Source organism: Phascolarctos cinereus, unplaced genomic scaffold (genome assembly GCF_003287225.1).
Source record: "Phascolarctos cinereus isolate Bilbo 61053 unplaced genomic scaffold, phaCin_HiC Scaffold_3;HRSCAF=262, whole genome shotgun sequence".
In the NCBI taxonomy this organism is placed as follows: domain Eukaryota; kingdom Metazoa; phylum Chordata; class Mammalia; order Diprotodontia; family Phascolarctidae; genus Phascolarctos; species Phascolarctos cinereus.
The window spans coordinates 199,875,682-199,897,900 of NW_027555736.1; the positions used below are offsets into that span (position 1 = coordinate 199,875,682).

Genomic DNA, 22,219 nt, shown 5'->3' on the forward strand with positions numbered 1-22,219 from the left:
ATTTGTCAAAATCTTATTTAATATAAACCTTACAGAACTTGTGAAAGGAATCACCCCTTCTTTCCAGCTTTGTCTCTCTACCAAACAACCTAATAACTTTCTTTCTAAAACTATTTTAGGTTTTGGGTATGTTTTCATGAACATTGGGCTGAAATAATGAGCAAAGGAAAAGTACCCTGCAAACTTTAGAGTATAGCCAGCATTTATGTAATTCTTTATACAGATATAGCATATAGTATAGATATAGTAGCCATCATTTGTATAACTCTTTAAATTTTATAAAGTTCTTTTTACGTGCCCATATTTGATCCTCACCTACCTATGAGATAGGTTCTATTGTTATCTTCATTTTTCAGATAAGGAAGCAGATGAACCATATCACTGACAGCTATTATTATTTATTAGCAGTTTGTTAGGATGACAAAAAGTAGAGAACTTGGCAGGTATACTACCAAGATAAAGAAATTGGAGTTTCTTCTCTCTACTGATAGGATAACACCCTTCACTACTGCTACTTTAAAAGCCACATTGTGCAAAATGACCAGAGAAAGTTCAATGAGGAATGATGCCATTCTAGCTGTTGAGGGTTTTGCAGAATGAGTGGATGACTCACAACTGGGATACTACCTGATTGGAGCTAAACTGAATTAGAAATAGAGCACAAATGGTAAGAGATACCAATACTCCCTGCTAGGACATTTGTAGAGATACAGAAGATGCCAAATATTCTGCCAATATGAGGTGATGCATACTGGCCTCCCTATGTACTCTAGATATATAGAGGCAACAAGAAGCATAGCATATAGAGTGCTAGAACTGGAGTTAAGAAAGTCTGAGCTCAAATCCACCCTCAGACACTTGCTAGCTGTGTAACCTTGAGAAAGTCACTTAACCTTTGCCTTAGTTTCTTCATCTTCAAAATGGGTATAATTATATCTATCTCCTAGGCTATTGTGAGGATTAAATGAGATAATATTTTTAAAGTACTTTGCAAACCTTAAAGCACTACACAAATGCTAGCCATGATAATGATGATGACTAAATCTATAGATGTCTTAGAGTAGAGGTTTACTTCTAGAAGGGAGTCTATTTTCCAGGAGTTCTATCATAAGTTTGCTTTTATTTTCCTCAATCTATTAAAAGAACTTTCTTCATAAGAATTTTCTGAACTATATATTTGGAAGTGGAATTGATGTCAGCAAGCCACATAGTGTCATATTTTTTAATTTGCCTGATCTGCTGCATAGTATCTATGCAAATTGTTGTCTAATATGTTCCCAGACCATTTGTGTCATGTGAGAAACTGTGACACAAGGAAAATTTATATAAATGAAATTAATCAAAGGGCAGAGCCAAGATGGAAGATTAGAGTCAGCCACCCAGCTGAACTCTCCCCACATTCTTTTCCAAAGAACTTTAAAATAACTCATGAAATCATATTTTGGAATGACAAAGGCAACACAAGGTCAGAGTGAGACATTTTTGAAACCTAAAATAATTTAGGAGGTCTGCAGGAGAGGTCTGTAATACCAGGATGAGAGTCAGCCCACAGCTCAAGAGCAGCATTAGCCATGGATCTGGGAGGTGTCTGTGATAGCGGCAGCAGCAGCAGCAGCAGCAGCAGCAGCAGCTTTGGGAACTATCAGCCCAGAAATGGTAAAAGGGTCAGACAACTGATCAGAAATAGATTACAGAGGACCCTTTTCTGGCACCTGGTGCACCTGGCACTGATTGGCAACTATATTGCCAATACACTGTTCTAGGTCACAGTTCCAAGGTAGAGAAGAATGCTTGTGGTCAGTCACAAATGGGAAGGGCGCTACTCCAACTTCCAATGCAGAGAAAAACTAACACTTGTGGCTGCAAGAGAACAGTACACCTGGTCACATTTCCAGGGCCAAGATGAGGGCTAAAACTTATGGCTGCAAGGGAGCAGGATAAAGACAAGAGTACAAACCAGGAGAGTAATGACTAGACCTTTCCCCAGATCACACCATCTTGGAAACACTATAAAAGTTGCAGATGCCCAGAATTAGCTCTGAAAACTATAGCAAAAGAAAGCCTGAAGTTTGAGGCAGTGACTTTCCACCCCAAAGTGAACAGGAAACTACAACTTAACGTTCAAAGTCAAGAAATAGGCTGAAAAAATTAGTAAACAACAACAGCAACAACAAAAGAATTTGACTTTTTATGGTATCCTGATGCAAATTTAAATTCATCATAATCAAAATGTACAGAAAACAAGTTATAAATTAAAATTACAATTAAAACATATAAAGTAGGTATAAATGTACAAAGCGAGAATTTAAAGGCACCACTTTTGTTTCTAATTAAATGGAGTTGATGAAGCTGATCACATGTCCAAGATTTACTTAAAACAAAATTAATGAAGTTTTACAATTATCCTTGAGAAATGTAAGAAATTTTTTTTCAGATTAAAGTTAACAAAAAGTAATAAATAACTTAGGTTTTGTGGAAATGCCCACAATACTTTAAATTATATTAAAATGCACAGAATAATTTGTTGCCAGATTAGAGATCAGGAATGTCAAATGATCATCAACTCTTTTGCTTCCCTCTTAATCACTGAGCTAGCCAACTGGAATATAATTTGTTTGAAGTTCCAGATGATTCAGCCACTCTCATTATAGCTGCACACCCTGCTTTGGAGATGGAATGACCACTATGTTTGTAGTTAAGATCCAAAAGATGCCTATGCTTAATACAGAAGTCATTACACTGGTCAAAAAGCAACTTGAACACTTACTTCTTTTTGCATCCCTCCTTTAAGTAGCGGTATATGAAAATATTTTTCTTCTGAGATGGATTATATTTACAATCTTTATCCGTATGTTGCCCAACTGCAACATCTGCAATTTCTCCCCTTCCTACTGGAACAGGGACATGACAAAGTGGACACACTGGGACCTGCACATCCTTTTCATAGGCAGCACTACATTTATGCCGCTCATACTGAACATGATCTTTACAAAAGACTTTGTCACATGCATCAGAGTTTAATGGAAGAAAATCCAGCCAAGTTTTTTCAGAACAATGTTCTCCCAAGTCTGAAATTCCATTGTAGAAAGAAAAAGTGCTAGTGACACAGAAACCAGTTGCAATGTTGCTCCTGATTACCTGAAGAAGCAACACAGATCCTGCTACAAAACAAAACAAAGCAAAACAAAACAGCAGAATTTTACCTTTTAAAAAAAGCTCCTGTAGTGGCAGGGAAAACCAATAGAACAAAGCCTTGAAGAAAAATGCTAATTGGACTAAAGTCCAACAAAAATTCCTGGAAAAGTTAAATATATGAGTAGTAGAGGAAAATATTTTTGGGGGGAAGGGGAATGAGAGTGATGCAAGAAAATTAGGAAAAGAGAATTAGATTAGTAAATCTAATCAATTACTCACAGATTAGTAAAAGAGGCATTAAAATACTGAAAAAAATCACCTTAAAAACAGACTTATTCTAATGGCAAAAGAGGCACCAAAATTCACTGAAGAAAAAAAAAACTTAGAAAAGCAGAATTGGCCAAATGGAAAAAAAGAGGTACAAAAGCACAATGAAGAAAGTAATTCCTTAAAAATAGAATTAGGCAAATGGAAACTGAATGAGTCCATGAGACATTAAGAAACAATGAAACAAAGCCAAAAGAAGAAAAATAGAAGAAAATGTTAACTATTTCATCATAAAAACAACTGAACTAGAAAATAGATTGAAATGAGATCATTTCAGAATTATTTGGCTATCTGAAAGATATGATAAAAAAGAGTCCAGACAGTAAATTTCAAAAAATTATCAAAGAAAATTTCCTTGATATAGTAGAGGGTGAAATATAAATTGAAAGAAATCTGCTGATCACCTGCTCTAAATCACTATTGATTATAGAAATGAAAATTAAAACAACTCACACTTCTCAGAAATGATAAATGCTGGATGGGATGAGGAAAAATAGGGAACAAAAACTAATGAACTGTTTGTAATGTTGTGAACTGTTCTCGTCATTTTGTAAAACAATTTGGAGCTATGCACAAAGAGCTATAAAACTTTGCATACCCTTTGCATTCCTTTTGACCCAGAAATACCACTACTAGGTCTGTACCAAAAGAGATCAAAGAAAAAGGGAAAAGATCTATATGTAGAAAAATATTTGTAGTACCTTCTTTGAGAGCATGCTTATCAATTGGGAATGGCTGAAAAAGGTGTGAAATATCATTGTAATGGAGTACTATTGCACTATAAGAAAAGATGAGAGGATGGTTTCAGAAAAAGAAAATAAAATGGCCAAAACCTCCATAAATGGATACAAAGTGAAGTGAGAAGGACAAGAAGATCATTGTCTGTGGTAACAGCAATGTTGTACTGATGGTAACTGTGAATGACTTGGCTATTCCGATCAATTCCCTGATTCAAGACTATTCCAAAGGATTAATGATGGGGAAAAATGCTATCAACTTACGGACAGAGAACTGATAAACTCTTTCTCACTTATTTATTTTACTTACTGTATGATATGGCTAATATGGAAATACATTTTGTTTGATTTCACATGTATAATTGATATCATTTTACTTGCTTCATCAGAAGGTGGGGGAAATGGGGGAAGGAGGGAGAGAATCCGAAACCCAAAATTTACAAGGAAAATAATGTTAGAAATAAATAAATAATAAATTAGAAACAAGAAATCATATTAATCCAGGAGTGAATACAGAATCAGTGATAAGTAGGTCACTGATTCCTTTATCTTTACCCCCAGCCTGTGAGTATAGAATAACCCCATGAAATGTTGTTTTTTTCACTGAAATATGAATGGAAGTTACACAAAACAGAATAATTTCTAGACATGTGGAGTGTGCATCTGACTTCAAGTAGAAAGATTATAGGATTCCCAAATCCTAAAAGAGATGAGAGCAATTTCTGGCAACCATTTCAAGGACTAATTACATAACATCTGATAGGACACCTGCTAAAACTTTAATATATTCACACTATGGTCAGGATTAGCAGGGATTTTTTGTTTTTTTATTGTGCAATTTTTTTTTCTTGACTGTCAATAAACCCTGTAGAGCATGGCTGATTGTTGTTTAAGAGATTTTGTTGATGGTGCTATAGTTTTTTTTTTAAATAATCTCTTTGGCAGCAAGTGAAGCTTTACACTCAAATGTTTTAATTAGGTGGTGATGAAGTAGGGTTTAGTCATTTGGAGAAGATGGCCTCTATCCCTATGGGGAAGGGTCAAAAGACAAAAGGAGTGAGGGAGAGGTCAATGGAGATTTTGTGGCTAATTCATGACCATTTATGTAGATGCCAAGAAATATTTTATGGAATTTTAAGGTTGGAAAGTGTGGAGATCATGGAGAGGAGGGAATGGGTATATTCTAAGCTTCTAAGCATCTTCTCAGAAGTTAAAATCTTTGTTATCCTAAAATGAGAAATCATAAAAAGAAAAAGAAAAAAAATATGATTTCTATCCAAAGAGGTTTTCTGTCCTCTGATTCGACTGAGTTACATAACAAATGATAACTCCTTCAGTCACTTTTTACGTTAACTTTTTTTCCCCTAGATAGACTCTACAGAGTTCTTCTTTGTCATTTCATCTAAAACAACATAAAACTTGAATTATTTGTGCCAGTGAGCACTATTTCTTGGGTCCTTAAGAACAAACCCCAATCCCAAAGGCAACAGATACAAGCAAAAATGGGAGCTGGATTTCTTTTTTTTCCGAGTTGCCAAACAGGTGCAGGTTTTTCACACCTGCCAACTATGGCTCATATCACATGTCAGTTGCTATACAAGAGATGAGAAGCAGACCCTGGCTGTAATTAAAGTCTCCTTTGGTATGATGGCCTCCAGAGCTATCCTTCCTCTTTCTCTTACTCTCTTAGCATCACTCACTTGCTAAAAAGTAGGGAAGTTAGCTAACAAACAGGGTCAAAATCCTCCATGTTGACAAGCATTCAAACTCTACCACAAATATCTGGGGGCACTGTTTCTAATGATACTAAAGGATAGTGTTCTTTCCATTTTTTTCTTGGTATTGAAGAACTATGCTAATCTAGTAAGCAAAATAGCATAGTGGGAAGAGCACCAGACTAGGAATCAGAATACCTGTTCAATCCTGGTTGCAATACCCCCTAGTTGTTTGACTATAGGTAAGTCACTCAATCTCACTTTTCTCATCTGGAAAAAAAAACAGATTATAAGATAGTTCTACTGCCTACCATACAAGAGTGGGGTTAGAAATGTGCTTTGTAAACCTTGAGGGACCACATAAACATTGTCTATGATGTCACAAAAGTCTTAATGTAGTTATAAGCTATTAAAGTTTAAAACATGTCTTAAAATTTCACTTAAAAATCATAGCACCATCAACAAAATATCTTAAATAACTTTCAACCATGCTCCATGGGGTTTATTTATTTTCCTTAAAATTTCACTAAGGCTCTTGGAATAACCTGGGTAAAACTTAAAGCCCTTTGCTCAGGACAACACTAGCATCATAAATATGAGGTATTATCATATAAAACTAAAAAAGAGATCTGCCTTGATGTCAATATACTTCTTAGAGTTCTTTTTAATCTTTTATTTGCCATTGGCTCTTTTCTATCCCCACTATAGATCGAGGATATGACATTATTATGTCCCATGAGAATTCAACTCTCTTTTAAAATTTGTCAGTCAATTCCTTCATGGAAAAAATGCTTATAAAATATGATTTTCAAGAATACCATAAAGCCAGTTTTCAGTGGATAGCCATCTAAGGTATAATCATTTAACTACTATGTGCCTGGCATTGTGGTAAGAGTTGGGGATACAAAGAAAGACAAAAACAGTTCTTACCCTCAAGTAGCTCCTGTTCTAAAAGGAAAGAATGTCCATATGTTATGTGAAATAAGATTATGGCTAAGCCAGCAATATCAGGCAAATAGTATTAAATCTTTGGTACTTGGTGATGTGTTCTTCTTCTCCTACGCTTTCTATATTTTCCTGTATTTTAAATCAGTTTCCTAACAAGGCTCTCATTTCAGTGTGGCATGCAATTTGTGTCCCATGTTACTCTGGATCATGACACACATATCCCCACAACACCAAAGTGACTGAAAAACTGTTCATAGTTTCCCATTAATTGGATTTCCACCATGCACAAAGTATTTTAGACATATGTTGAATCCCTGTTCCAATTTAATTACTGGTGTTGATATTGTTCTTCTTAAGGAGATTTTTATTTAAAAAGAAAGGGAAAGGAAATATACTATTTTTTTCTCCATGATAGGCAACATTATTTTCTACCCCACTTAATTAGGGGTGAGGCAACGAAGGTTAAACCTTCCTGAAAAGAATGGTTCTTGAAGTAAGATTTTTATGAAGACAGTAGGACTAGTTTTTAATGGCTAGCTCTTGGACAACCAGTCAGGACACAAGAATCTGAAATTTTAAAGGCAACCGAATTCATTCCTCAGCTTCCAGCCAGAGGTATAAGGAAAATAACCTTGAAACTTGCCATTTGCCCGTGATCAGTCAAAAGACAAAAGTAAATAGTAAGAACATCAAACTAATGCTATTAAGTCCTTGCAAATATTTTATGAAACATACTACTAAAAGCTGTAAGTATTCTCCACTGAAAATGAATACAAGTGCTTACAATTTAACACTTCATTCATTTGACTACCTACCCACTAACTTGAAGGGAAAATGCTGGTTAAAAAAATACATAATTCAGCCAGTAGTGTCCATTTGAGGCACCTGTTTATAAGACTGATGTGAAATGAACTGAAATGCTTGTTATTAATTTGTTTCAGTAATATCTGATGCTTCTTGACACCATTTGATGTTTTCTTGGCAGAGGTACTAGAGTGGCTTGCCATTTCCTCCTCCAAAGAATTTTATAGATGAGGAAACTGAGGAAAATAAGGTTAATTGACATGCCCAAGGTCATCCCCCTACTGTCTGAGGTTAGATTTGAACTCAGCAAAATGAGTCTTTATTACTGTAGGCCAGGGACTCTATCCACTGTACCAACTCACTGACCCTTAACCCAAATGTATTTAGTCTTACATTGACAATTGGTTTCTCTTCCAAAAGTTTGTCAGTTGTGTGAAACTTATGACATATTTTCCATAGAAACAATGTTATAAATGATGGTTAGGATCTCAGTCTACCCAAAAAAAGCCTATTTAATCCATACTTTAGCTGAACTATAAAGGAAGAATAGAATGTCACAGTAAGTCGAATCTGTCGGCAATTATAATAGCCTTGACCTCCAAGCCACTTCCAACCTGTCATCAAGGAAGTGGGCTAGGTGGGTTCTCCGATGGTTAGACAGAAACAGTTAAAGAAGAGAATAGCTCCAGTTGTGTAGGGATTGGGGGTATAGAATGAAGAAGGGAAGAAAGCAGGAAGGAAAGAAGCATTCCTTAAGATGTTAAATGTGTCCTGACTCTGAGGCTGACTTTCTATCCATTACTTCATCCATGCTGCCTTTCTGAATTATGGTGTTGCAAAACAAACAAACAAAAAGAGGGAATCAAGGAAAGCTTAATGAAGGAAACATTTCAGTGGAGCTTTTAAGGATGAGTAGGATTTTGCCAGCTTTAATCTTCTCTGGAAAGCATTGTCCGAATGTGACCCACAAGGTTGGGCTTTGGGACATATATACCTATCTGTTGGTCTTCAGAGACTCAGGGGAAATGGAAGAATTAGACATACCACGTCACCCTACTTTATTGTTGTTGTTGTTGTTTTTAATTATTTTGTTACTCTGAACTTCACAAACATCAACAGGAAGATTGTCAAATATGAAGAAAAGAGGATGGCATATGAAACTTGATTCTCTACTACCTTTAGCTAACAAAAAAGTCTCTGTGCTTTAAAGAAAAATTAAACAAATTTTAAAAAAAACAAAGTATATAATAGATAAAAACTATATAACAAATTCAAAACATTCAGCACATTCACAGCAGTCTTTCCTATCTTATTCTCTCTTTCCTGTTATCTTATTCAAATATTTTTAAATGCTTCTCTGACATTCATAAAAATATTTTCTTCTTTTTTTGGCTATCCTTGTCCTCAGGTCCCCTATCCCTACCACCCAAAAATGTTTAAAGTTCCTCATGTAACAAATAAGAATAGTCAAGCAAAACAAATCCATATATTGTCCATATCTGAAAATGTATCTTTCAATGTGCATTTCTAGTCCATTAGCTTTTTGTCAGGAGGTGAAATGTATACTTCATCATCAGTCTTCTGGAATCATGGTTGGTCATTCCATTGGTCAGAGTTCTCAACATGTTCAAAGTTATTTGTTTTTACATTCTTGTAGTCATTGCCTAAATTGTTCTCCAGGTTCTATCCATTCCACTCTAAATCTTTGTACAAGATTTCCCAGCTTTCTCTGAATCCACCCCTTTTGTCATTTCTTCCAGTAATATTGGACTCTAAATAGTAATCTTTTGTTTAATCTAATGTTGGTCTTACCATCTCCACATCATGCCATATTTGGTCCCAGCTGCTTTCTCCTTCACTTCTGACCAGGAATTGAATTCCTTCCCCTGTCATCCTGAGCTCTAAATGGTGCTATTTCACATCACCTAATCCTGACCTTGGGTCCAGCATGCAACCTTATTTCCTTAACTCTACTGTGTTGCTACATATATTTATCCTTCCCCCAACATCCCAACTCCAATATTGTCTTTTCCTAGTAGAACACAAGTACCTCCAGAACTAGGAGAACATTGTACACAGTAACATCGTGTGATGACTAAGTTTGATAGACTTAGCTCTTTTCAGCAATGCAAGGATCTAAGACATCTCTAAAGGACTCATGGTGGAAAGTGCTATCCAAATCTAGAGGGGGAACTGTGGAGTCTGGATACATACCAAAACATACTATTTCCTCTTTTTTTTAAATTCTATTTTGTTTTGTTTTTTCTTTCTCATGGTTCCTCCTATTGGTTCTAATTCTACTTTATGGCATGACTAATTTGAAAATATGTTTAATAGGAATATATATGTAGAGCCTACATCAGATTGCATGTCATCGTGGGGAGGAAGAGTGGAGAGATGGAGAGACAATTGGGAACTCAAAGCTTATGGAGGTGAATGTTGAAAACTAAAAGTAAATTAATTTAAAATTTTAAAAAATTAAAAAAGCTAACAAACGTAAACACATTCAAAGCAAGGACTGCCTTGCTTACTTGCATTTGCAGTCAGCACTCCATGTGATATTTCGTAAATCATAAGCATTTAATAAATGCTTTTTGCATTTATGATTTTTCATTATTTCATTGAAGATTTATAAATCTTGGACTGCCTATAGATATGGTGACTGTTTCTTTTTACAATTCTTCAAGGACAGAGGAACCCACGGTATCCTAATGACTAAGGATCTACTTGTCATGTCAGTAACTAATTGCTTGGGCAATCACAATTTTTTTTCATGATAAGTTCTCTAAATATGATGTTGTAATTTAAGCCTGTTTCCTCTTGTCTGACCTCTGTAGAGCAGGAGAACAGCTGGTTGCCATCTTCCTAACATGTTATACATTGTTGAAGTGATTCATAATGCTCTTCTCACTCTTGTAAGTGAATTCCATATGTGTAGAAATTTAAAAGGGTAGGGAAAAGGGAAAGTTCTCACTTGTAAATAGTTTTATTTGTGATTCAGAATTAATCATTATCATATTACATTTTCCTAATTAATAGCAAATTCCATAATATCCTTAGGAAATGTAAACACCTGATTTTTTTCTAAATACTTCTATTTTTGACAGCTGATCTCTTACAAATATATTTATATAATGTACACACACATTTTTATTTGTACATACATATATGTATATACACACATACATATACATATATACATGTGTATGTGTATTTGGAAAAGTTCAGATATTTAAATTAAATAAATGAATACATATGGATAAAAGTCCAAAGAGGCTGACATGAATGCAAAAGGAATTGATCAGCTCAGGTTTTGTAAAAAGATATATACACAAGATGGAAATAAGAGCAGGTAATTAAGGATGAATATAAAATAGAGATATTATTTAAATATCTCTTTCTGTTTTGAATAGAAATTTTAAAAATGCTTAAGGCAAAGCTGACTACTATGAACATGCCATATATTTGCATTCTTTTTTACATATATACTTTGACACATATACATATGTGTATATATGTGTATTTATATAGGTATTTTATATCTGTGCATCTGTTTATATATGTATTATATGTGTGTATATATGTACATACATTTAAATATGTGCGTGTTTGTGTGTGTGTGCGTGTGGTATCACAAATCAAAACCAAACCAAATTTGGAAATTATTGATCTTTGTATATGGGGTCTATCATAGGCCTTCTTTATTTCTTGCTTTATACTATTTCACTTATCAGTTCCCATCATTTCAACTAACATCTTTATACAGAGACTCTCAAATACTTGTCCAGCCCTAAACTCTGTACTAAAACTTTCTATATAAACTCTCTAAGTGAACTCATTACCACCAATAATAGGAAAGTTGATCAGAGTGGAGGGTTTTGGGGAAAGAGATAATGAGTTCACTTTGGGACATATTGAGTTTAAGATGTCTTTGGAACATGTAGTTTGAGATGTCTAGTAGCCAGTTGGAGATATGAGACTGGAGTATAGAGTTTATATAGAGAGCTTAGCTCACAACTTGCATTCTCCACTCCTCACTTTCTCTTACCCTTCCCATATCTAATTATTGTCACATCCTGTTGTGCCTACATTATAAAGATATCTCTCATATTCAGTCCCTTCTCATTTCTGACACTGCCCCCACCTCCCTGAAGGCCCTTGTCACCTCACATCTGGAATATTGCAATAGCTTGCTTGTTGAGCTCTCTGCCTCAAGTCTTTCACTATTCAATTTCTTCTTTCACTCATTCTACCAAACTGAGTTTCCTGAAGTGCAGATTGGACCTTGTAACTCTGTTATTTAAGAAACACCAGTAGCTCTCACCTCCAGATTAAATATAAAATTCTTTGTTTGGCTTTTCAAGTCCTCTGTGGCCTAATTCCTTCTGAACTTTTCAGTCCTCTTACAGCTTACATCTCTACTCTTCCTTGAATATAACACTCCATCTCCCAACCCTGAGCATTGTTATTAGCTGCCCAGCCCTTTCCTAACTCTTATTCCTGCAATACTCTACCCACTCATCAACACCTAGTTTCTCTGGCTTCCTTTAAGTCTCAGATAAAGTCTAACATTCTCCAACAGGGCTTTTCCAGGACTCCTTAATCTTGCTGACTTCTAACACTACTCCTCAATTTATCCCTGATATATCTTGTTTGGACATAAATCTTTGCATATGGGTTTCCCCAACAAACTGTGAGCTTCTCAATAACAGAGACCGTATTTTGCCTTTCTTTTTATTGCTATTGCTTAACAGTACCTTTCATATAGTAAGTGCTGAATAAATGTTATTTGACTAACTAAATTTATCATAAAATTTATTTTGTGATATATGTACATTCTTTATTTTTTTCTGCCCCATTCCCTACACTCCATGGGTAGCACTCTTGAAAAACCTGATCACCTTTTACAAAGAACAACTGTTCCCTTCTAATACTAGGATGTTTCACACTTTCTGGTTCTTTTTACTTGTTCAACTAACAAATCACCAAGTACAAGACCAACATTGAAATACATAATAATACTAATGAACAATAATGGTAATTCACAGACAAATCAGTGATTTAAAGTTTACCAAGTACTCCCTTAATATCCTTCTCAGGAGGGAAGTAATGTAGGTATTGCTACCACCATTTTATAGATGAAGAAACTAAAGTTAAAGTCCTATAGCTAGTAAATAGCTGAGCTCTAATTTGAATCAAAGTCATTTTTTTTCAGTTTACTTTCCACTACCTCTCTTTCTCTCTGTCTCTCTTTCTGTTTCGTCTTTCTTCCTCCTTCCCATCATTGCCTCCTCTTTCTTTTGTTTGCCGTTGTTGTTGTCACTGTTGTTGTTGTTGTTCTTCTTCTCCTCCTCCATCATCATCATCATCATCTTCTTCTTCTTCTTCTTCTTCTTCTTCTTCTTCTTCTTCTTCTTCTTCTTCTTCTTCTTCTTCTTCTTCTTCTTCTTCTTCTTCTTCTTCTTCTTCTTCTTCTTCTGTTACCAAAGTCTCCAAACCAAAACCATCCAAAAGCTACATTGCCTATTGTGTTCTGACAGTTACAGATGTGTTTTTGTTTCTTCTGATTTTTGAGTATGCATTGAGCATTACCTTTTCAGTCCACTTGCTACTGGGTTATGACAGTAAAGACCCTATTCATCTTGTTCTTTAGGAGGGGTCAAGATCTAGTGAAAAGATCACAGATTCGAGAATCAGAAAATGGGTTCATACCCAAGCCCTGACACTATTGGTATAATCTTCAGTGAGTCATTTAACTTCCTGAGCGTCTGTTTGTCCATATATAAAATAATGAACTAAATGACCTCTGAAGTCACTTCTACCTCTAGATCCTCTCAGGAGTTTCTCTTACTCCAGGTCTCAGCCATAAACCAACCTCCCTCAGGATATCTCCAATTCTTGGCTTCAGGTATGTGTTCTTTTCCTCCCATCTCTGTCATTTCTGGCTTTAGTCCACTTCAAGACTTAAGTTAGAAAGAAGAACACTACAGCACAACATATTTGTTATGAACTGGCTTTGGATATGTAGAAGTTACAGACTTTTAGAGTTAGAAGAGACTCTAACCCCAATTGATTGTCCTCACGATCATTATTTATTTATTTTAATTTATTGTATATTTTTTATGTGAGCATCTTGAATTTCTGCAGTAGAATGCAAACTCTTTGAAAGCAAGGACTATCTCATTTTTGTATTTATATCCTTGGTACCCAGCCCAGTATCAGGCACATAGTCAGCCAATAATAAATCTTTGTTGATTGATGCAATCTAATTCCCTATTTTATGCATTTTCCATCACCCATTAATTAAGTGAGACAATATTGGTAAAAGCACTCAGTATGGAGCCAGACACATAATAGGCTCCTAATAAATGCTTTATTTCCCTCTCACACCCAGTTATTATATAATAAATATTAAAACCACTTCAAAGTCATGCTTTCCCCCACACTGGTCAAGTCCCTCAGTATTTTGTTCTTGAGTATAACCATGTGTAAAATGGAATTTATACTTACATCTGAAGAATGTTATATATCTTGATATGTTTACATTCAGTTTCACCAAATAGAAATTAGGTATTTTAAAATGAGCTGCTATAGTAGACATATCTCCTTTTTCAGTTGGCCCTCACTTCTGCTAGTTGATTTGGTCTATTACATACTTCAATGCCCTTTAGCAAGCTCCCACCTCATATCCCAGTTATGGAAACCTCTCCCTAATGTTTTCATTTAACATTATGATGTTTCCTCCAGATGTTATAAAATAAGTTGATGGCCCTAGAAAGTTAAAATTGGTATAGCCACAATTAATTCCCTGCATGAGTTCAATAAAAAGAAAGGGAATAAAATCTCTTCATGTTTGAAATTGAAGAGATGAATGTCTCCCTGTAAGTAGTCAAAGCTGCAATGTTACATTCTATAGGTGGAGAAGTGAAGGTTAATAATCTATGACATGGACAACTCAAGTATTTTGTGTTCTATAGTGACACAATAGTATTCAAAGTCCCCAGATTTTATCATATTCTCTAACATGATTTAAAATAAAATCTTGTTGCAATTATAGAATGCTAAGCAGTTGAATGAGGCAGAAAGCAACATTCAGAAGAATATTTTAAAGGCAATGTGATTTGATAAGCTAGAAAACAGACCAAGAAATCTATGAAGGTCACAGTTTAACATGAGATCTCAGTTCAGTTTCGATATTTGTTGATTGACTTGAAATACAAATCAAATTATCATCAGTAGAGTTAGGAAGTGAACATGTGATAACACTAAGTTAGGGATTTCCCAGATGGGGAAAGTCCTTCTACTGATGCAGGGCTCTTATTTTTTCTGCAAATTATAATCTTAGAATTTTTGCCTAGAGTAATGAGAATTTATGTGACTTGCCTATGTGTCAGAGCTGGGACTTGAACCCAGGTCTTCCTGGCTTTGAGATCAGCTCTCTATCCACTACAACATGTTTGTTGTTGTTGTTCAGTTGTATCCAACTCTTTGTGATTCCATTTGGGATTTTCTCAGCAATGGTAATAAAATGGTTTGCTATTTCCTCCTCCAGCTCATTTTGCAGACGAGGAAACTGAAGCAAACATGATTAAGTGACTTGCCCAGGTTCATTCAGCTAGAAAATGTCCGAAGCCAGATTTGAATACATGTCTTCCTGACTCCAGGCCCAGCTCTCTATTCCCTGTGACACCTATTTGCCTACACCATGCTAATTTTCTAGTAATAAGTTTCCTAATTAACACTTCAGTATTCAATTATTCAATTATAGAAAATGTGTAGGGCTTACTACCAGAGAGGAACACACGATGAAACATTTTGACATATTCTTTCTGAAAGCAATAATTTTAATACTTTACGAAGTCATCAAATATTTCAGGTACTGACATTTAAATTAATCTTATAACTTTTTAACAATCACAAAAAGTATACCAAAAATGATTGTTTAAGGTTCATTTTAACATTGCTTCCAAGATCTAGTGGGTCTCACTAGAGAACAGATCAGATAACGCATTTCACCACATAATCATCACAGATTTTATGCCAAATTTTTTGGTAAAAATGTGGGGTGTGACTGTTGTGTGAAGCCTTTAAAAAATTGTGCTGGTGTTAGTTGTCTTTCAGTTTCTGGCAGTCTGGCACCACCTTTTCACTCATTGAAAACCATCTTTTCACAGTTCTGTTTCCATGCTGTTCAACAAACACAATCACTTTCAGCTTGAAGTCTGCAGAATAGTTTATATATTTACCCATAATCAGAAAGAAATGCTTCACGTGTTGATGTATCTTTGGCAAACAAACTGTACAGTTCAGCTAGTGTGGGAAGATGCAAGTCTTACCACATCATGTGACTTTGCCTGCCCTGCCACTACCCTTGCACCTAGGGCTCTTCATTGAGTTGAATGACCATACCTTTAATACTACAGCACTCTAACAAAACACCCAAGTCAGCTTTCAGAAATATATTGCATGCAATAAGAGCTCGAGGCTTCTGGCTCAGAATGTGGGAGAGATAATTGCAAATCTTTATGCCACTGGTGAATACATTGCTGCTCTGTTCATTTTTTAAGTGGCATGATGAACAGAATTATAACAATATGACAATTACCTGCTAAAATTTAAAAATTTTATGGATTAAAAAAAAACTACAGGGTGTGATGATTATGTAGTGAAATATGATGAAATCTTATGAAAAATGCAGATCAATGAGACCAGATGAGTTAATATTTGTGTAGAGCTTAGCATAGTGACTAGCACATAGGAGGAATTGCATAAAAACTTTTTTTCCTTTCTTTCTCTTCTCTCCCCAAAGGAATTTAAAAATTCTTTCAGAATTTAGCTGTATTAAATATAGTTTGAAATTAGTGGGACTTAGAAACATTTTTGTTATTTTTTTATTAAAAAGAGATCAATATTCTAATAGAATTTGTTCTAAAAGGATTTTATTTATCTTACATTTCCATAGACATAGTTTATCTTAAAGATAAATCATAGAGTATTCTTTTGAAATTTCACCAAAGAAAACTAAGATGGTGTAGATACTATTCCATTCTAATACAAAGTGGTAATAGACCAAAACATATGACCAATTCTAGATGTTTAAGAACTAATTTAGGTTGTAGTGATACAGTCCAGGGGTCCTGAAACCTGGCAAATAAAAGCCACATTGTGACCTAGATTTTTTATACTCAGTTTCGTCTGACAATTCTTGTTGCCCTCAGGAATTAATTACTGTAATTAATTACTGTAAGACAAATTCATTGAAAGGAGCCAGATACCGTCTCCCAAAATCCAGTCAAACTACTGTGAAGGTTAAAGTAGAAGGCGAGTGCTCCATGGGACACAGTATGATGATGGGTCAATTTATGGAAGGAAAGGGGACAATTTATTCCTACTTATTCCTTCCTTGATTTCCACAGGAAGGAACTGAATTTCTCCAAGCTCCCCAGGGGCTCAAGATGATGTTACAGATGATTTGAAACAAAGCATAATCCTTTCCCTTCCCTGCAAACCTTTGCCTGCCGAGTTGCCCACAACTCCTTGGAAGTCAATGCCAGTTCTTACCTGAAACTTTTCCCAAATCCCCTTAGCTACTAGGGTCTCCTTCTTTGAAATTATTTTGTGTATACTTTGTATATGCCTTGTGACTTTTCTACTTTTCTCAGCAACTCCTGTACTGTGCTATCCCTCTGCTCCATCCCTATTCTGCAGCTTTTCAGCTCTCTTCTATTTATTGTCTTCTTATGTTAGAATGTATGCTTCTTGAGAATGTGGACTGTCCTTGTTTTTGCTTGTATTTGTATTCGATACTAAGCATTTAATAAATGTTTTATACAACCTCATCTGAAATGATATTTGTATATAATCATATATGCATGTGTTGTTGCCCCTATACCCTCATAGACTGTAAACTCCTTGAGGGAAAGGACTGGTTTGATTTTTTTTCTTTGTGTCCCCAGTACTTAGTAGAGTTTCTGGTATATAAAAAGCACTTAATAAATGCTGGTTAATTGGTTGGTGGATCCTGCTCCCTTTTTTTCTCAGACACTTGCTTCAGGCCCTAAATCTTCAAAAGTGTATGAATCACTAGAAAAATACAAGGCATGGTGTGGGAGGGGATGGGCATAGATGTTGCTCTCCAGAATAAAGCAGGGAAAAAGCACATACTTTTCTGAAGATAGAAACATACTTCCTCCCTCCTTTGCCCAAGATGCCAATGTCTTTAACAAAACCCAGGTATAGTATTCTAGTTATAGTTTTGCAAACTGTCAGATTTCTTTGCTTGCCTTTACATGCCTATTCAATAAATATCGCTGAAATGAATGTCACACCAACCCAGTCAAGGAACAAAAGAAATCTTGACTGAACTAAGGGATTTACCCAGAACACACACACACACACACACACACACACACACACACACACACACACATTCTAAATATATACATGCATATATTATATATATACACATATATATCATACATGTGTATGCATATATACTATGTATGTATACACACATATAAATATATGTAATTATATATATATATATAAAATGTTTATGTGATCCATACTCATTCTCTTTAAATACCTATGCCAGTTAAATGTCTTAGATTTTGAAACTTGGTGAGATTATACTAGAACAGAAAATCTCCAAAGCTAAGATGGAATTTCAAGCCTCATAGACACAAATAATTACAGCAAAATTTCCACTTGGTAGTAAAGAAAAATATCTAAGAAACATAGACAGAGCTTTGCAATATTAAAAATATTACTAGACATTTCCTCCATTTTGTTAATCAAATTATTTCTTCCTGTGATTGCCAAAAGGATATCAGATTGTGGGTTCCACATAAATCCTAAAGACAGGTAAACTCTTAGCAAATGAAAAGCAAATACAAAAACCAGATTTATTTCCTTAACCGTTTCCATGTGTCTGAGTATTTCTGAGAGTACAAACAAAACAAAAAACAAATTGCATCTGAAACTTGGTTTCCTCATCTGCAAAATAGGGTGACTAGAAGGGACAATCTCCAGAAAAATAGGATACAACATGATATAAGGGAAAGTACATTAGATATATATTCAAAGGACCCGGGTTTGAATCTCAGCTCTGCCATTTCATCCTTGTATGATGTAGGGAAAATTCATTTGAATCTCAGTGTTATCATTTCACCTCTATATGATGTTGGTAAAATTAATTTAATACATCTGAGCCTCAAGTTTCTCACGTGTAAAATAAGACTGTTAGTCAAGTTAATCTCTAATATCCCTTCTAGCACTGAATCTTTGATCGTTTGGTTTGAGGTCCCTTTTCATTATAAATTCTCTGTCTGACAACGAGAATTGGTCCTTGGTAAAACTTCTGAAGTAAGGATATCATCTGACATTTTTTTGTCCTTAACTTCAGTGCTGCCATTGGTCTCCCCCAGAACCCACTCAATCTGACCTTCCCAAGATCAGTCAATCAATCAACAAACATTTATTAAGCACCAGGCACTATGCCAGATGTTGTTGATACAAAGGAAAACCAACATAGTCTCTGCCCTCAAGTAGTTTATATTCTGTGAGGGGATGCAGCATAGGGTTATGGAATCATAGATCTAGACATATAATTAACCTAAGAAGCAATATGGACCAAACCTCTGATTTTGAAAAAGAAGAAACTTAGGGCCAGAAAGGTGAAGTGACATCATACATAAGTAAATATTAAATATATATGCAGGAAATATAAAATAATTTAGTAACTGAGTTGGGTGGGCCAAGAAAGATCTCTTATGGAATGTGGCACTTTGAGTTTTGAAGAAAGCTAAGGATTTTAAGACGTAGAAGTAAGGAGAGGATGCATTTAAGGTATGGGGTACAGCCTCGGCAAAGGCATGAAAATGTCATGGGAAAGGAAAAGCAAGTAGGGACATTGCTTTATGCACTCATAGATGGAGTGAGTGGAGGGTATGCTAAGGGAAGTAAAATGTCTAATTACATCTGGAAAGTGAGGTTGAGCCCAGATCATAAAGGACTTTGAATGCCAAAAATTGAGATTTGTATTTTGTCCTAGATGGAAAATAATGATGCTAGAACTTTATAAGTGGAGGAAAAATAAGGTTAAAATTATGCTGTAGGAATATTACATGAGGCTATGTCAAAGATTCATTGGACAAGGGAGATAATTGTGACGGGGAACCCATTTAGGAGGTTATTATAATAATTCACTCAAGAGATGATGAGGGCCTGATCTAAGACAATAGGTCTGTGAGAGGAGAGAAAGTAATGTTCTGGAAGTAAAATTAATAAGGTGTCACAATTTATTGAATATGGGAAAGGACAAAGGAGGACAATTAGTCAAGGGTGATTTCAAAGTTATAATCCTGGGTATTTGAAGGGTGGCCTTGTCCTTCAACAAAGACAGGAAAGTTAAGAAGAAGGGTAGGAGGAGAGGGAAATAAATTTTTTTTGTTTTGGACACAGTTTGAGATGCTCATGGGACACCTTTTTTTGAAATGTCTGATAGGTAGTTGATGATGTAGGATTGGAACTAAAAAGAAATTAAACTGCATCTGTGTGTGTGTGTGTGCGTGTGTGTGTGTGTGTGTGTGTGTGTGTGTGAGTGTGTGTGTGTGTGTGTGTGTGTGTGTGTGTGTGTGTGTGTGTTTACTCTTCTGGAAGCCATCCACTTGAATGCTTATGACAATACTAAGAAAGAGATGACTGAAAGAAAAGAAAAGTCCCAGGATAAAGCCTTGTGGTACACTCCCAGTTAATGGTTGGTATATTGATGAAGATCTAGCAAAGTAGACTAGGAAGTTGTCAGACAATTAGAAGAAAAACCAAGTGAAACTGGATTATGAAAAAACAAAGAAAAGATAATATGCAGAAGGAAAGAGTGGTTAACAATGTTAAATGCTGCAGAGAGGTCAAAAATTTTGAGGACTGAGAAAAGGCTGTTGGAATTGACAATTAAGACATCACTGCTAACTTTAGGGAGCAAAATTTCCAGCAAATGATGATGAGGTCAGAAGCCAAAGTGCAAGGAATTGGGAAATGAGAAAGGGCATGATGACATCCAATGAGAGCAAAGAGCTTTTTCTAGGAGGTTTTCTGCAAAAAAGGAAAAAAAAATGTATTTTTTTTTTCTCTAGACAGCTTTTTCTCTGGGCAGAGACTGTCTTATCTAGAGTTTAAATCTCTTCTAATGTCTAAGGCATCATTCATACAATAAGAACTTATTGTTTATTTAAGTGAATTGAATATAGGAAGAATCTGAGAGATGATGATGGCAGTATTAGGTTAATAACTGAAAGGAGTTTTACTATTCACTGCTTTGATCCAGAAGCATTTAATTCAACAAATATTTCTTAAGTATTTAGCTAGTATAAAACAGTTGTAGCTTGGCATTGTGAAGGCCACAATTTTATATAAAACATGTTCCCTGCTCTCATGGAACTTATGGTCTAGTATGGGTAGAAGATTATATTCACATACACACACACAGACATATACATATATGTGTGTGCATGTATGTGTGTATGTATAATTATAATAATGTATAGATATATTATCAAAATACAAAATGAAATGAATGCCATATTAAGTGTAATGGTTAAGCGTCTTTGAGGGATCAGGAAAGTAACATTTTTGGGTGTGACCCAATCCTGAGTATTTTGTCAGGAAAAGCAGAAATACAGTAGTATGGTAAAAATGTCTATCATATTGGAAAATACTATCCACATCCAGAGGAAGAGCTGATGGAGTCTGAATGTTGATCAAAGGATACTATTTTCATTTTTTTTCATTTTTTTTCCTTTTGTTCTCTATTTACTTTCATATGACAAAGTACAAATTTTTTTGCATGATTGCACATGCATAACCTATATCAGATTACTTGCCATCTTAGGGAGGGGAAAGAGAAGGAAGGAAGGAGAAAAATCCGGAATTCAAAACCTTTCAAAAAAATGAATGTTGAAAATTGTTTTTCCATGTGATTGGAAAAAATAAAATGTTATTAAATTAAAAAATAAAGGATAGCAAGCTAAAAAAAAAGAAATATATTCATATTCCTCAGGTATCTTTCTGTTTTATTTTATTATTGTGAAACCTGAATTCAAAACAAGAATCAGTGGCCTAAACCTGGAGGAAGGAAAGGGGGAAGAGGAGGAAGACCAAAGGGAAATTGTCCTTTTTAACTGGGCCTAGAATATATCCCTAATAGTTGATACTGATGAACTTGATTCAATGCGGATTAAGAACAGTATTCTATGAGACGAGAAAAAGGGAGGGGGAAAAGAGCCTACCTCTTATACACTGAACATCCCATATCAACAGATGATTTATGAAGAAATTTGACCTCCTTTCTAAAGTTCCTCAACTCATATCACTAGGTTTCCATTTTCTCTATTTGCTTATAAGGCCATCCCTGCTCACAATGATAATAAAGCATTCTGTTGACAGAGGTGGAGTTCATCACTGGCTCCAAGTTCCCTCAGGTATAAAATGTTGGAATTAGACAAGATCACCTCACATGTCTATAGCTCTAAATCTATGATCCTAAGATCATTTCTT

General features: G+C 35.2%; 1 pseudogene; it reads right to left on the minus strand.

Annotated features, from left to right (window-relative positions):
• Positions 1–2,559: 2,559 nt before the first annotated feature.
• Positions 2,560–22,219, minus strand: part of LOC110220307 (AN1-type zinc finger protein 2A pseudogene) — a 38,150-nt pseudogene continuing 18,490 nt past the window's right edge.